We start from the raw sequence: 18770 nt of genomic DNA on the forward strand, positions 1-18770 counted from the left end.
GTGACAAATGTATAACTTTCCGAAAATTATATATTACACATATCCAAGGCACCCCACTGTCTATATCCTACATGCCGTATTCACATTTTTAGCTCTTACATTCTATACCAAATTTAGTACTTTTCTCCCATGCCATAGAACAAATTTCTAAATCTGTCTCCTAATCTCAACGCTATATACTGATCCTAATACCGAAATGAGCAATTCAAACTTTTTTCCAACCCAAATATTTCATTTATCATGTTTGGTACCATATAGTACTTTTCCTATACCAATATTCACAATTCTACCCCTTTTCCTATACTTTGTAACAAATTTAGTACCATTTAGTACAGAACGGAATTCTAAAACCACGTTATGGTCTAAATATAGTGACTATAGTCTAAATTTAATGACCCTTACAGTGATCCTTAAACTTAAAGAAACAATCCCCCTTTTCTTATCAAATTTAGTACATTTAGTACTTGCCGGAACTCTATAGATCGGATTTCAAAATCTTCCTCCTAATCTAAACGCTGCACATTCACGCTGATTTCTATTTCAATATTTACAATTCTAGCCTATTTCCTACACTCTGTACTAAATTTAGTACAATTTAGTACTGCACGGATTTCTAAATCCACGTCATAGCCTAAGTGCTATATATTTACAGTGGTCCTGGTACTAAAAGGAACAATTCCATCTCCTTTCTTACCAAATTTTTTCTGTATCAAATTTAGCACATTTAGTACTTTTTGGCATTCTAAAAATCGGATTTCCAAATCTTCCTCCTACTCTAAATGCTACACACTCTCACTGATTCCCATACCAATATTCAGAATTCTAGCCCGTTTCCTACACTCTGTTCCAAATTTAGTACCATGTCGTACACTATAGAGAACGGTTTTCTAAATCAACCCCATAACCTGAATACTACCTGTTTACAGTAATCCTAGGGTCGAAAATCGGTATTTCGATGAGGCATGATTTGGCCGAATCAAATGATATATACCCTCTCTAGTTCCTTCCAAATGGTGGAAGGCATTAAAATTTCGGCACGGTCAAGCATAGCTGCTTTTTAAGAAAGGTCGTGCTCGGTTAAGAAGTGTCATCGAGCTTCTTCCATTTTATGAGCGGACCAGATTTCGCATCAAATTTATATTGTTGGACATAAAACCAGCAACACGCTTACGTAGAGTGCGAATTGACGAAAAACCCGCAGCTGTATCGGTCAGTATTAATGCTGATCATCAATTGGGTTTCTATTACTTAACGAGGTGGAAAATTGTGAAGAACGATTTGGGTGTCAAGCCCCTCGAAATACGAATAGTGCAAGAATTTTAGCCAACGCTGAACTTTTGATGAATGGGCTCTTGGAAAGTTGGCTGAAGACTGGTGATGATCGGCACAGATTTAGACATAGCTCCCATATATGTTTCATTTCGGACTTATTATACCGTCAGCCATATGGTTTTAGACACTAGGTCTCCTTCGACCAAATTCGTTTCAGAACTGGAGTTAATCTAGGGATGTCCGTCCGTCTGTCTGTCTGGCTGACTGAGTATTGGATTTGGTCCAAACTTGGTACATCGTAATATTTTTGTCAAACTTAGATCGATTTTGGAGTTGGACAATATCAGTCCACTTCTTCTGGTACATCCCACACAAAAGGTCGAAATTTTAAAAAAAATATGTATTTTCTGCACAGAAAGAGAAACGATAACCCGATTTTGCTCTAACTATGCAAATCCTAATATTTACGTTAGTACTACGTCAGGTGCGAAAATGGTTCGCTCCATCAAGTACCTCCCCCACAAAGGGTAAACATTTTGTATTACAATTCTTATAAAATGTGATGAAAGTGTCCGATTGTCTTCAAATTCCACACATCCCAATATTTTTATCAACCCAAGGTCTGGTGCTAAGATGGAATACATCGGCCAACTCCTTCTGGTTGGTACATCCCGCACAAAAGGTCGACATTTTCAAAAAATATATTTTTTACATCGAAAGAGAAACGATAATCCGATTTTGCTCCAACTTTGAAAATTCTAATATTTGCGTTAATTCTACGCCAGATGCGAAAATGGTCCACTTCAAGTACCTCCCCCACAAATGGTCAAAATTTTGAATAATTACATTTCTTACAAAATGTGATGAATGTTTCCGATTGTCTTCAATTTTCACACATCCCAATATTTTTATCAACCCAAGGTCTAGTATTAAGATAGAATATATCGTTCCGCTCCTTCTGGTACCTACCCCCCAAAATGTCGAAATTTTCAAAAAAGTGTTTTGTGCACAGAAAGAGAAGCAATAATCCAATTTTGCTCCAACTATGCAAATCCTAATATTTACTTCAGTGCTAGCTCAGGTGCGAAAATGTTCTAGGTCAGGTGCGAAACCGATATTGTCGGTCCACTCCATCAAGTGTCTCCCCCACAAAGGGTAAAAATTTTGAATAATTATAACTTTTATAAAATTTGATGGACGAATCCGATTGTCTTAAAATTTCACACATCCCAATATTTTTATAAAGCCACGATCTGGTGTTTAGACGGAATATATCGGTCCACTCCTCCTGGTACCTCCCCCACAAAAGGTCGAAATTTTGAATATCCATTAAGCTCATAAAACACGAAATTAACATCCGATGCCTAAATTTTATCGAGATCGGTTCAGATTTGGATATAGCTCCCATATATAACTTCGTCCGATTTACATTTTATTGTGCACCAAACGTCTAATATTTGTCCAAATGGGATGGAATTTGGCACTTGCGACCGAATTGAGTCTAGAAGCTAGTATGTCAAATTTGGTGAAGATCGGTTGAGATATAGCTATAGCTCCCATATATATTGTTCATCCGATTTGTTATATTTGTTACCCACAGCCGTAATATGCACTCTGTAACAACGATATTCAGGGAAATATATCAAATACAGCTCAGAAATATCTCTGCCAAAATTCATCGAGATCGGTTCACATTTGGATAAAGCTCCCATATATATCTTTATCCGATTTCATATTTAGTCCTTCGAACTTTAAATTATAATTATAATCATAGTGTGTATGATTGAATTCTCCCATAAAAACTTTTAATTATTATGTGGAGCTCTACTTAATTAGTAAAGTGGTGTAGGGTATCATAAAGTCGACCCGCCCGACTTTAAGACTTTCTTTACTGGTTCCGATAATGTACATTTGTGGGTTCATAAAATGATGATTTATAACGATGATTTCAATATAATGCAACATCAGATATTTCTTGACTACATTCGCCAAGGCATTTCAATTCGTCTAATTATTTTATTTCTAATCTGAGTCTCAAAATAACATCCGACATGTGTGTGAAGGTAATTAATGAAACGTTAAATTATTATTTTTATGTCTGGATTGTTTTTTTAATGGGATGCTGTTCGTATGGTCATATTCATACATCCACATTCGTATATGTATGAGTACACATGTATGAACGAACGGTCGTTAGAACTTCTCAAAACGGTTGGCCAACTCCAGACAGAACAGAACAGAACATAAACATAAAAACAAAATAAAACGGAAGTTAATGCGACAATGCGCATACGTAGCAGCAGCGGCAGCAGCAGCAAGAACAACAACAACAACATTTTCAAAACAAATTTGTTGTTGTCATTGTTGTTCCAAACAACTTTTTTTCTCGTCATTCTAAATGGCATTTGTTTGAAACCATGCCATTGTTGTTGATCGGTGTTTGACGATGTTGTTGTTGCATTTAAATGTCAGCGGTAAATATGGCGCCTTTATATTCTCACAGAGATTTAAACGAAAAATGTGTGTTTTTATGAAAAAAAAAAAATCTCAAATACATGAAACAATAAAGAAAACATGAGCGAGAGAATGAATTCGAAAACAATAACAACAAAAAAACAAATTTATAAAACTGAATTGCATGAGAGATTTCAAGGTCATTGCCAAGCAACCAACAACCACCGATGGCAATGTGTATGGAATTCAACGCATGTTACTCATTTGCAAACCTTATGACGACGTCCAACGTACCTACAACATCTCGAAACAAAGCCAAAATTTCGAGATTTCGTTTTTATTTTTTATTTTGAACAATTAGACAAAAAAATGGAGTTCATAATTAAATTTTAAGTGTGCAGGGTTTGGGACAATAGGGTGGGGATTGAATGCAAATGGTAAAATCTAATCAGAGACTGCTTTAATTTGAGAACAACAAACTTTTCTGAGAAAATATTTAGTTCTCTTATTGAAAAAGGGAATATTTTTCTTTTTGAGATTCTTGCCGTATAGTCATGCAACACCTGCAACTCCAAGTGGTAAGAATTTTCCCCAGTCTTGGAGTAAACATAAATCTAACAGAGTTTGTTGTATAATAGCTTGAACTCTCAAGGCAGGGTGTTTCATTTATAATTCTCCTACTTCTAAAGAATACGGGTACTTGTCTGAATAATTCGGAAAGCCGAATGAATCACTCAACAGATGAGGCTCGAACATGGTCAATATTGTTACATAGTGTCTTGCACGATGTACCCATAGAAAATGGAAACAAGTAAAAAAGCAGCTAAGTTTGGAAGGGCCGAACTTTTAATACCCTCCACCATTTGGAAGGAACTTCAAAAATTTCAAAAAACTTCCGGAAACTATTACTTAAATGAAATCTGTTATATGGAGACTTTACGAAGACGTGGACCTGCCTACGAAAGTTTTTTGTCATAAGCGGTAGCACCCATACCAAATTTGAAACAATTCTTGTGAATGATGTTGCTAAAGTCACCAAAATACCGAATATCGGCATGTACCGTCATATGGGGGCTATACGAAGACGTGGACCTGCATACAAAAAATGTTGTCATAGGCGAAATTTGAAATAAGTCCGGTAAATAATGCCGGTAAAAAAAACGAAACAAGAAAAATAAAATCAGTAAGTTCGGCCGGGCCGAACTTTGAATACCCTCCACCATTTTTAGTCAATTTCATTGAAAAATGAGGCTAAAATCTTAAAAATGCCTAATATCGGGAGGTACCCTTGTATGGGGGCTATACGACAATTCTCTTCCAGGGAGTAAAGTACTTGCAAGGAACTCCTTGAGTTAATTTTAAGACAATTCCATTGAATAATGTGGCTAAAATCATTAAAATACCGAATATAGGGGGTACCGTTATATGGGGGCTATACGATATTGTGGATTGATATAGCCCATCTTCGAACCTGCCTGAAGACAAAATACTGATCTGTGCAAAATTTAAGCTTCCTATCTTAATGCGTTTTGACTGTAGCGTAATTGCAACAGACGGACGGACCCATGGACCGATATTGTCAATTTTCAGACCAGACCTGGCCCTGATAATGGTATTGAAACTTGCAAAGTTTGCATAAAATCGAAGTTTTCTTTCTCTTTCTATAAGGTAAATAATTTTCATTGAAAATTTTAATCATGGCCATTCAAAATGTTAACACCTTTTGTGGGGAGGTACCGGAGGTAGTGGTCCTATATATTTGTTCTTCATACCAGATCATGCGCTAGCAGAAATATGGAGACATGAGAAATCATCCATTTTCATTTTTCGCATCTCACCCAGCACTGATGCCTATATTAGGATTTGCAACGGTGGATCGGATTATCCTTTCTCTTTCTGTGCAGTAAAATATTTTTTTTTTTTTGCGAAAACTTTGACCTTTTTTTTTTTTTTGGGGGGGGGTGTGGTGTTAGCAGAAGGAGTAGGCCGATATTGCCCATCTCCGAACTTTACCTAAGTTTGATAATAATATTACGATGCACCAAGTTTGGACCAAATCGAATACTCCTTTCGAGAGTTATGGTGTGCACCATCAGCCAGCCATACAGACGGACGGACGGAAATCGCTAGAGTGTCTCTAAATGTCCTGAAACGGATTTGGCCCAAAGAGACCTAGGGTCTAAAACCATTATTTCGATGAGGCACGTTTTGGCCGTATCAAATGATATATACCCTCAATAGCCATATGGCTGAGGGTATAAAAAAGACGCCGAAATATGGGGGCCTGCCACGAAAATTTACTTCCGCAGTAAATTTGAATTAAATTTTTCAGAGCCACGAAATCTTTAAAAATTCCAAGTCAGGGGGATACATGCATGCATAGATAGATTGTTTGGATTGATAAAATATCTTCTAAAGGTCCGAAGGCCATAACCAAACCATACAAAAAATCTGTTCAAACCAATCTTATGGGACATTAAGTAATTGCTAACGCCATAACCCTTAGCGTAGATACCAATAGAATTTTGGTTGTCTCTCATCGAAATATTTAATGTGTGTACGGTCATAGTTAGGGTTATGTCTATGGCTAATTAAGATAGCCGACATTGAAGACGTTTTCTATGCACAAAACTTCATCTAAAAATCTCAAAATGTATTGAAGAATCCCAACGAACTTTTGTAAACGAAAGTCTTTCTAAGCGTCTCAAAAACAATTATTTTATTTATAAATTAAAAAATAAAGTTCAAATAACACTTACCTTAAACTAAAACACTCGCCAGTCGGGCGTTACCCGTCCAGCAATCCATAAGACAATTATTTATGTTGGCCGTTGTTGCCGCTGCTCGCTTCTCCCGTAACGTTTGTTGTTGTTGTTATTCTTGTCGTCTTTTTCCGTGTATTACGAGACGTCGGGTTATTTGATTTGGTAGTTTTTTTTTTATAAAAATAAAATTATAAATTGCATATAAATCAAACGGATGGATATTTTTGCTCGCAAAGATTCGGTCTTGTACCAATTTGCCGTTTTTTTTATGAAGAGTCCAAATTTCGAGAGAATGGTAACGAAAGTGAAGCCAAATTCCTCTTTCAACGAGAGTTCTTATTCCGTTTACGAGTTTTATTTGAATTTTGCCAGAGTTTCGCCACAGATCATCAATGAAACGTTCAGAGGGGGGTCCAAGACGTATTTTATTTCAATTTGATGTTTGATTTGTATTTCGTCAAATGCCGTTATTAAAATTTTGAATTTCGATTTTTGTATTGTTCTGTAAGAAGATAGGAAAGAAATAAAAAAATTATTAGAATTTTGCAACAACATTATTAGAATTTTATTTGACAAACTTTTCAGTTCGAAATGCAAAAAAAAAATATTTTTAAAAAGGTTTGGGTGAATAAATATCTGAACCAAAATTTTTGTGGGGTGTGGGGGGAGATGGAGATGAATGCAGGACTCCAAATGGCAGCTGGCGACATCTTACTTCCATATGCAAAGCATATATGTACATCAGAAGCTTTCATAATTATAACTGAATTAATTATGTATATTTCGAGGAGTTTCAAACGGAATGACAAAGCTAATATACCCTTCATAGAATGGTGGAGGGTATTAAAATATTACTTATCTAATTTCACTATAAATCTGAATAAACTATATATCTCAGTATAACAGCTTTTAAGAAAATTTGATTCGAAATTCACATATTTATGGGGAAAATTAATTGATTACGTTTTTGACTCTAAATTTTATACATTTCTAATTTGAGTCAAAATCTCTCTAACTACGTATTTTTCTTTGGTAAAGGTTTTAGAGAAAGGGATATTCGAGATTATATTTCAGTACAAGTCCCTGAACAAAAGAAATTTGTTAACTCATTAAAATTTAATTATACCCTCAGCCATATGGCTACAGAGGGTATATATCATTTGATACGGCCAAAACGTGCCTCATCGAAATAACAGTTTTAGACCCTAGGTCTCTTTGGACCAAATCTATTTCAGGACATTTGGAGTCGATCTAGCGATGTCCGTTCGTCTGTCCGTCTGGCTGGTGCGCACGATAACTCTCGAAAGGAGTATCCGATTTGATCCAAAGTTGGTACATTGTAATATTATTCTCAAACTTAGATCGAGTTCGGAGATGGACAATATCGGTCCACTCCTTCTGGTACCTCCCACACAAAATGTCAAAATTTTCAAAGAAAATAATTTATTGCAGAGAAAGAGAAAGGGAAACCGATTTTGCTCCAACTTCGCGGATCCTAATATTTTCATCAGTGCTAGGTCAGGTGCGAAAATGGACAATATCGGTCCACTCCATCAAGTACCTCCCCCACAAAGGGTCATAACTTTGAATAACTACAACTCTTATAAAATTTGATTTAATAGTCCGATTGTCTTCAAATTTTACACATCTCAATAATTTTTTTATCCAAAGGTCTGGTATTAAGATGGAATATATCGGTCCACCCCTTAGGTACCTACCACACAAAATGTCGAAATTTAAAAAATATATATTTCCTGCACAGAAAGAGAAAATATAACACGATTTTGCTCCAACTTTGCAATTCTAACATTTGCGTCAGTGCTACGTCAAGTACCTCCCCCACAAGGGTCATAACTTTTAATAACTACAACTCTTATAAAATTTGATGTTAGAGTCTGATTGTCTTCAAATTTCACACATCTCAATAATTTTATTTCCCAAAGGTCTGGTATTAAGATGGAATATGTCGGTCCGTACTTTCTGGTAACTCCCCCACAAAAGGTCGAAATTTTCAAAAAATACCTTTGGCACAAAAAGAGAAACGATAATCCGATTTTGCTCCAACTTTGCAAATCCTAATATATGTATCAGTGCTACGTGGCCCATTCCTTCGGAACATACTCCATAAGGGGTTAAACATCTGAATAATCATAACAGAAGTCAATATATTTTTAAGTAATCGTACATTGACTGAGGGTATACATCAGCCGGCAAAACCGACAGATACTCTTTAACTTGTTTTTAGTTTTTGGATTTTGGGTTCTAAACCCTAAATCCAGAATTTTAGTCATATTTTCGTTGTAATTCGCCACTTTTGGTATTCAGCCTTTTCGGAGACTCATATTGAAATTTGATCTTGATACTTCCTTTGAAAATGCAGGTCGCATTTATTATCTGATTGAGATGAAATTTTGCAAGCAATATTTGTTTGGCCCACGGTCGAACACCATTGAAATTGGTGATTATCGGATCAGATTTGGATATAGGTCCCACATATATTTTCAACAGATTTCGCGTTAATTGTGCACCAAATGGCTCATATAAGTCCAAATGACCTGTATTTTGGTACATCCCACCGAATTCAGTCTAGAAGTAAGTACATCAAATTTGAAATGAAATGAAGAAAATCGGCTCAGATATAGCTATAGCTCCCATACATATGTTTCATCCGATTTCGGATTTTAAGTCTCTCACATTCGTAATATGCATTCGACAACAATGATATTTGGTACCAGATATCTTATAGAGCTCGGAAATACCTCTACTAAATTTTAGCAAGATCGGTTCAGATTTGGATATAGGAAATATCAGATCGGTTCAGATTTGGACATAGGAAATATTTTTTCTATTTTTTTTTGTTTCGGCAACATTGATGCAAATATTTTCTTGATTTATATTGGATATAGAGCCATCTTTCCTTTGGTGACTAATAGTGAAATTTGGCATAGAATATTTTGTTTATGACGTCATTCTTCTAAAATGACGCAAATATGTCTTTAACCTTAGAATGGGTCTTTTTAATATAAGAATTCTAGTAAATTTTTAGCTCAACTTTCATAATCTGATGGATTTTCCTGTATTTATTGAAAAAAATCTTAATTTTGTCGCACAGTGTAATTTAATACTCCTAATACTACATCTACTCCAAATCGTAGTTCTGATTTTAAATTTGTGTGTTTGGCTTGTTTTACGCAATGAGATACCAAGTTAAAGCCAAGACAATTAGCTCTTGTGGCCAAGAGCCTTGAAATAACTAAAATCAGGGAGTATATAATTTTTATGAGATCTCCTACCAAAACGTGGACCAATATTTTTGCAGAGAGAATTTCAACACAGTAAGGACTCATAGCACCAAAATTTGGTGAAATTAAAAAAAAAAACAATATCCATTTTTGGAAACCCCTTTGTAAACTCTTATGTTATGCTCACAAAAGATGCTGACAGTGTCATCAACCTTTACAGGAATTGTAAGTTGTTGTTGTTTTGGGTTTTGCATAAAAATATGCCACGGTATGGAAGATTGCTGGAGAGGAAGCATTTAACAGAAGTGGCAACACACGCATACACAGAAAACCACCCAAAAAACAATTTCACCTTTATAAACATCTCAGTGTGGAGGAAAGTTCTGCTGCTGATGTTTATTTGTGGTCACACATACATGAAAGCACACATACTTATATAAATTTACTCTTGCATAGTTCACATTTGTTGTCAATGAACTTTAAATGTTAAACAACAGCAACAGGATGCAGGATACAGCCAGCCAGTACTACTAGAGAAGATGAAAAACAACGTTTATACAAAGCTAACCTCAACCTCATTATAACGTGTTTCAGGAATAGAATTTGAATGAATGCATATATGTCATAAACAGGTAAAAACGCTGTGAAGTTCGTCCCAGCTGAACTTTTAATATCCTCCAACATTTTAGGAGGAACTGGCAAAATAATTTAGCGGAAAATGCCCCTATATATATCAAAATATCGAATGTCGGATGGTACAGTTATATAGGTGCTATACGAAAATGTTGACCTATATATACAATTATCTGACAGAGAAGGCCAATTGCGAACTTCAAATAGAAATTTTATAATAATTTCGTTGAAAAAGGTAACTAAAATAGGAAAACCCGAATTTTGGAAGGTAACATTTTATGAGGTATCATTATATGACCATACATGTAATTTTCTGTTATAGGAGGTAGAAACCATTACGGACTCCAAATACCAAATTTGAAACAATTCAAGTGAAAAGTGCGACAATCATCAAAATACCGAGGAAAAGTTTTAAACCAAAACGTGGACATATATGGACAGTTCTCTGGGAACACAAACTCCCAATTTACAGCAAATTCGGTTCAAAAATGGTGAATAAAAAACTGCAACCAACTTCAGACTGCTGTCATTTCTGAGCCACTCGTCCGATAACTGTTAAAATTATTCCAATGACAACTCATTATGTTGTTAACAAGAGTACAAGAGCATTTTTCTGAGAGTTTTCCAGAAAAAAAATATTCGTGATGGAATTCAAGGGTGATAGTGGGATTTCTTTATATTTGGCTGGAAAACCACAAGTGGCTATTAAATGCGAATAAATCTTTTGTGTCTCGTACCATCGCTCGTTACCGTGATATTGGTAGCGTAGCCCCACGTCAAGGAAGTGGACGGAAGAAAACAGCAACATCAACAGAAAGTAAAGAAGCGACTTGATCGAAACCCGCGTCGCAGTGGCCGAAAACTGGCTCGTGAGCTGAACATATTGCAATATTCCATTCGGCAAATATTGAAAAATGAGCTCGTAGTAAAGCCATTGAAATTAAAAAAAGTACAAGAACTTACACCCCAACAGAAAAAATAGACTTAAACGAGCTAAATAGTTGCTTCGCTTGGCCGAAAGTGGTAAACTGCCGAATTTGGTTTTCTCTCTCCGATGAGAAAACATTCGTTGTGCAGCAGTTTGTAAACAAACAAAATGATCGTGTTTTTATTTACCAAAGAGGTCAGCTGAAAATGTGCACCTTCAGTTGGCCACCAGAACTCAAGCGTCGGCCATGGTGATGGTGTGGGCCGTCATAACAGTCGAAGGACGCTCTCCGCTCGTATTAATTGACCGTGGCATCAGAATAAATGCCGAATATTTTCGCGAAAATATTCTGGAGGGTGTATTAAAGCCTTGGGCATGCAAACATTTTGGCCGCAGACTTTAGAAATTCCAACAGGACTCAGCACCATCGCACTCAGCACGAAACACCCAACAATGGTTACAAAATGAGATTCCTCGCTTCATTTCCAGGGTACAAAAATCTCCGGACACCAATTCGTTGGACTATTGTGTCTGGAGTATTTCGGAAAGTAAAGTTGGCACTAAAAAATACCAAAGTGTCGATCACCTCAAGCAAGCGCTTCGCCAGGAATGGGCCAAAATACCACAAAAGCAACATTCGGGCAGCTTGTGACTGTTTCATTGGCCGTTTGAATGCCATAATTCGTGCCAAAGTTGACCAATTCGAACAAATTTAAATTTATTCTAAAATTTAATGCAAATTCCGACAAGTTTTGCTTTCATTCAATAAAATTTAAAAAAATGTAAAAACTATGGCATTTGTCTTTCTTGCAGTTTTTTTTATCTCACCCTGTATATTCTGGATCAGAGTAAACATCTAAGACGATGTAGCGATATCTTCTGTCTGTTGTAATCAAGCTATCTTTCGAACGAATTGAGATAGAAGGCTAAATGGGCCATGGCGGTCCACGTTTTGGTATAGCCCCCCATATGACGGTACCTCCCAATACTTGGTATTTTTTATGATTTTTGCGACATTATTCAAATTTCGTATTTACAGCTACAGCTTATGGCTAAAAATTTCTTATGCAGATCCACGTCTTCGTGTATTCCCCATAAAACGGTTTTTATTTAAGTGTAAGTTTTCGGAATTTTTTTTTTTGAAAATTTCCAAGTTCTTTCCAAATGGTGGAGGGAATTCAAAGTTCTGCCCGAGTTTACCTAACTGGTAGTTTTTTTGATAAAAATTGGAATTCTGGAAATATTTTTCACAAGATCTCAAACATTACCAATTGACACTGATGTCTTCCAATGTGTCAATTGAAGCGCTTTAGTCTGTAAAAATATGAACTTTAACATAGCCCCACAAAGATAGACTAAAGGCATTAAAGTGCAATCTATCAAAGAAGCTGTTTAAGCCAGTGTTGCCAAAATTTTACCAATCACTCTTTACTTGGTATTCTGAATTTAAAGATCTTCTGGAGTTTTTCCGATGCTGCTGACCTGCCAACAACTTTTTATATAGAAAATCGAACACTTATTTTAACTACAAACTCATAAATGTATAAGAAATATTTTGACGTTTTTAAGACTTCTCAAATAAAGTGCATAACATATTTCGAAAGAAGAGTATCTACCATACAAATCTGTAAAATAATACTAGGTCTTCAAGATATCTTCCCAACATTTAAATAATCAAATTTCAATTACAACAATAATTTCCATATCAAATGTTGAATAATATCATTATCACATTTTACAGATTGTATGCAAATTAAACAAAACCCTAAACGCTTCTTTCGGAAAAAGTAAAAGTTCGACATAAATCGCTGCTGCCATCATCCTTGCCAGATAACATAACAATTTCACTCTTTTTAATCCAAAAAGAAACTTTATAATTTCACTTTTCTCTCACTTTGAAAAGTTCTGTTCATTGATAGCTGTGAAGGGAAGAAAGTGTGAAAGTGTGGCTCCACTCTCCTCCTCCCCCCACTCCACCTTCGCCTCAAAAACGAAATATAACTTTGAAAAAGTTCTCTGCATATGGTTTATTATCCTTTGACTTAACCACAACGCCTGCAGTTCTGTCTGCCGTCGGAAGTAGACGAGCGAAAGGAACATTTCTTAATTAGCATGCAACATGTCTAGAGCGTTGAGAACAACAATCATGATGCAACTTTGTTGCAAATAAACACAAACACACACACAACGCTTTAAGTTATAGCAAGTCGGAGAAGATAGACAGACAGACTGACAGAGAAGAAAATTTGTTAGTTTTGTTATGGGGAAAACTATGTTTCGTCACGAAGAACAGCGAAATGAAAGCTTTCTTTTGATTTCTCCATATTTTAAAGTGGAAAATGTCAAATATTTAAATTCATTGTTAATGGAAATGGGTAGCGCATTTCATCTAGTTGTGAACGTACATAGGCCAAAACCAAAAGGGTATTCAAAGAAATATTGGAACTACGAAAGCAACTGAAACAAATGCTTTTCGCGCATTTATTCAAAGGGTGTTATATCTCAAAAAATTAGTTTTTTTGAGTTAACAATTACTTTTTTTCTGCAAATCTCATTTTATCTTTTTTTCCAAATTTTTAGATTTTAACATCTAAAGAACTTAATGTTTTTTACTGCTTTTTCTACCCTCAGCCATATGGCTACGGAGGGAATATATCGCCAAAACGTGCTTCATACAAATAATTATTTTAGACTCTAGGTCTCTTTGGAGCAAATCCGTTTCGGAACATTTGGAGTCGATCTAGGCTTGTAAGTCCATCCGTCCGCATGATAACTCTCGCAGGGTGTGTCCTATTTGATTCAAACTTGGTACATCGTAATATCATTATCGAACTAAGATCAAGTTCCGAGATGGGAACCTGTTGCTACCTCCCCCCACAGAAGGGCGAAATTTTCAAAAAAAAAATATTTTATTGCACAGAAAGTGAATGGATTATTCGATTTTGTTCCAAATTAGCCTCCACAAGTCTTTAAAATTTGGAATAATTATAACTCTAATAAAATGTGATGTATGTATCCGATTGTCTTCAAATTACACACAGCACAATATTTTTATTAAAACAGAAACAGGTATCCAGTTCTCTTCATATTTCGCACACCCCATTATTTCTACTAACACAAGATCTCTTGTGAATATATCCCATATATCGGTCCACTCATTTTGGTAGCTCCCCAACAAAGGGTCAAAATTTTGAATAGTTAAAACGATTATGAAATCTCAAAGATGTTCCAGGTTTTCCTCATATTTCACGCATGCCATTATTTCTACTAACACTAGATCTGCTGTGAAAATGGGTTATATCGGCCTACTCCCCCACAAAGGGTCAACAGTTTATTTTAATAACCATGAAGCTCATAAAACGCGAAACTTACACCTGATTCCTTTCAGACCTGGTGCATCTCAATATTACTATCAACTCAAGATCTGTTATAAAGATGGTATAGATTGAGTCATTCCTTCTGGTACCTCCCCCACATAGGATCAATGTTTTGAAAAACCAAAACGATCAAAATCCCGGAAATAGGCATTCGGTTCCCTTCATATTTCACGCATTCCATTATTTCTACTAACACAAGATTTCCTGTGAAGAGAGCATATATCAGTCCACTCCCTCTGGTAACTCCCCCACAAAAGTTCAAAATTTTGTATAACCAAAACGATAATCTTCATATTTCACACTAATACAAGTAATACATTATCTCTACTAATACAAGATCTGCTGTGAAGATGGGATGTATCGGTCCACTCCTCCTGCAAACCCCCCCAAACCCCAAATTTCAAAAAAAAACTTCCGGAAACTACCACTTAAATGAAAACTGATACATGGAGACTATACGTAGACATGAACCTGCTTACGAAATTTTTTGTCATAGGTTGTAGCGCCCAATACGGACTTCAAATACGAAATTTGAAATAATTCCGGTGATGGGGGCTATACGAAGACGTGGACCTTCATTCGAAATTTTTTTCCATAGGTTGTTTTAACCATTAAGATCTCGCAATACGAGATTTGAAACGATTCCGGTGAATAATGTTGCTAAAATCATCAAAATACCGAATATCGGGATGTACCGTCATATAGACTTCTATCTCAATTCGTTCGAAAGATAGCGTGATTACAACAGAAGGACATCGCTAGATCGTCTTAGAATTTTACGCTGATCCAGAATATATATACTTTGTATGGTCTATTATGAATATTTCGAGGAGTTACAAACGGAATGACAAAGTTAATATCCATAAAATGGTAGAGGGTATGAAAATCGCATGCGATAAAAAATATGACAAGAATTAAAAAAATGCACTATTTCATTGGCATATATTTCCGCGATTTTATTAGATTTTATCTTTTTCTGGCAAGAGGCCATTCCGAATTGGTGAGAATGGACATTATCATCTCAGCTGTTAATGACATAGAAGATAAATAACTAAGATCAAATTCTTTTACATATGTATTGTACCTAATATGCTATATATTCGATATTTTGGATATCAGCTTCAATACAATGTTCAGAAGTGACCTCTTGGTCTGTTTCGTCAGGATTAAAGATTCCGCGGTTAATAGAAAATTTTCTTGTTTTCTTATATAACAATTACGGTCTATTTCACCCGCTAAATATTGTCCGATGACTTTTCAAGTTTGTAGGCTTGTGCCCGGCTCTAACTTCTAACTCCATGCTAAATTTCGCGTCGATTGTTCTTAAATTGTGGCCTGTAGAGCAACTGCATAATCAGGAAAACTTTCTGTTTTTTGTCCATTTCAAGCCCTAAACATTTTGCGTTTATCTCAAAAATAATAGGATTCTATTCTGACCCCACATCCATGCAAAATTATTGCGGCCTTACAAATTAACATGGGCAGACAGATGGACGGACATACATAGCTAGATCGCCTCCGCTCGGCGAGATAGGAAGATTGATATATAGTTTCCTATGTCGGGGACCAATGTTTCAAGGTGTTACATAATTTTTAGCCCAATCAAACTTATAATACCCCCCAACAAATAGTGTTGTCTATATCTATAAAATAGGAAAATGTTTGTATGTTTGTAATTTATAGACTGAAAAACCACTGAACAGATTTTCCTGAACATTTCCAAATATACTACAACATCGCCTGGAAATAACATAGGATATATAAATTGTTGAAATTCCACTTGGTCAGAATCGAAGGTACCTCTATGCAAACCTCTATTGATCGATTACAGATACAGTCTCGACATTTGGAATGCGTAATGGAATTTGAAACAAAAATAAATTTGCAAAATCATATTGAAATCGGTTCAGATTTGGATATAGCTCCCACATATATATTTTCGGCCCATTTCATGTATTTGATGCACCAAACACGCTATGTATCTTAAATTTCAATGAAATATGGATTGTGTAACGGAATTGAAAACGAATATACATTTGTCAAATTAAATTGAAATCGGTACAGATTTGGATATAGCCCTCATATATATTATCGACCGATTACGTTTATTTAATGCCCCAAACACGGTTTGTATGTTCGATTCCAATGAAATTTAAAATGTGTGACGGGATATGATCAGAAAACAAGTAAAAAAGCAGTGATTTCGGCCGGGCCGAACTTTGAATACCCTCCACCATTTGGAACAAATTAAAAAATTTTCAAAAAATAAAATCCATTAAAAATTCTTTTAAAATCTTTAAAATATCTTATATATAAAGGTGCCGATATATGGGGGGATATACGATATTGTGGACCTATAAAGACAAATCTATGTCGTGGTGTAATGTACTCACAAGAAACTCCTTGTGTGGATTTTCAGATAATTCCATTGGAAAAAGTGGCTAAAATTATCAAAATACCGAATGTAGGGGAGTACCGTTATATGGGGGATATACGATATTGTGGACCTACATATATAAATATAATTCTCTGCCGAGGTATAAAGTACCCACAAGGAACTCCTTGTGTTGAAAAATATGGGTAAAATCATCAAAATACAGAATATCGGGGGGTACCGTTATATGGGGGATGTACGATTTCGTGGACAATTCTTTCTCAGGGGGTAAAGTACTCGCAAGGAACTACTTGTGTGGATTTTAAGACAATTCCATTGAAAAATGTGGCTAACATCATCAAAATACCTAAAGTACCCACAAGGAACTAATTGTGTGGATTTTCAGACAATTCCATTGAAAAATGTGGCTAAAAACATCAAAATACCGAATATCGGGGGTACCGTTATATGGGGGCTATACGATATCGTGGACCGATATAGCCCATCTTCGAACTTGACCTGCCTGTAGACAAAAGAGAGATCTTAGCTTCCTATCTTACTTCGTTTAGACTATAGCGTGATTGCAGCAGACGGACAGACGGATGGACGGATCGTCTTAGAATTTTACGCTGATCAAAAATATATATACTTTGTTTTGTCTAAAATGATTATTTCGATGAGTTACAAACGCAATGAAGAACTTAATATACCATCCATACTATATATGGTGGAGGGTATAATAAATATGTTAAATTATATTGAAATCGGTTCAGATTTGGATGTAGCTCCCATATATATTTTCGACCGATTTCAGATTTGGATATAGCTTCCATACATATTTTCGGCCGATACACATATTTGATGCACCAAACAACGTATTTCAGTGAAGTATGGAAGGTGTGACGGAAATTGGTTTAAAAGTAAATTTTGTCAAATTGTATTGAAATCGTTTCAGATTGGAATATGATTTTATTAAGAAGAATTGACCTACAACAGCCTTGTAATGGTATTATGCTAACAGTAAACAACTACACAACAATTTAATTGAGAATACGATTATTACGGGGAAGTATGTTGTTACCTCGCATTCACTAATTGCAATGGAAATGCCACTCAACTTCAAAAGATTGCAGTTTCCTGCACTCATGGCATTTGCTATGAAATAAATAAATCCGAAGGAAAACCTCTTCGTGTATGCGGATTAAATTTGTCATGTTTCTGCTGTTCTTGCGAAAGGAGTAGCGAAGCGCGCCGGGTGCAGCTAATAGGGTATAAAAATACCTTTTGGAACAATCTCGTTTGAGGACATTTGGATTTTTTTTCTTTTCTCCAATAAAAATATAAACTTTTATTATTCTGCCATTTGAAAAATTGATGTTTTTGTTCAATAATAATATTTCCTTACAATACATATTTTACAACACAATATCTGCTACATTATCACCAAAAATACAACAACAACAAGCAACAATAACAAGTACAACAAAAAAAGGAACAAACTTTGTGAATCATGTAAAACGATATCGGCTAAAATGCATTCATTTGTCACAACATACTGCAGGTGAATTTTTTTTGTTGCTTTTTTGGAAATTTTACTTTTATTTTTTATTTCGCAGCAGACGACAGACAACATAGCCGTCTGTCTGTGGCAGGATGAGAAAGGGAGGCGCACAAAGGAAAGTGAAATATAATGAAACACAAAATTTGGCTTGTTTGTTTGGTTGT

At 35.5% G+C, this 18770-nt stretch overlaps 1 protein-coding gene across 3 annotated transcripts in view; it reads right to left on the minus strand.

Moving 5' to 3' along the window:
* LOC101894336 (longitudinals lacking protein, isoforms A/B/D/L) overlaps positions 1-18770 on the minus strand; it is a 743553-nt gene that overhangs the window by 619841 nt on the left and 104942 nt on the right. For all 3 annotated transcript variants that reach the window (XM_059119166.1, XM_059119164.1, XM_059119167.1), the window contains one exon: positions 6486-6993. The gene's annotated coding sequence lies outside the window, so the exon portion shown is untranslated. The remainder of the gene's footprint in view (positions 1-6485; positions 6994-18770) is intronic.

This window comes from Musca domestica, unplaced genomic scaffold (assembly GCF_030504385.1).
Source record: "Musca domestica strain aabys unplaced genomic scaffold, Musca_domestica.polishedcontigs.V.1.1 14, whole genome shotgun sequence".
In the NCBI taxonomy this organism is placed as follows: Eukaryota; Metazoa; Arthropoda; class Insecta; order Diptera; family Muscidae; genus Musca; species Musca domestica.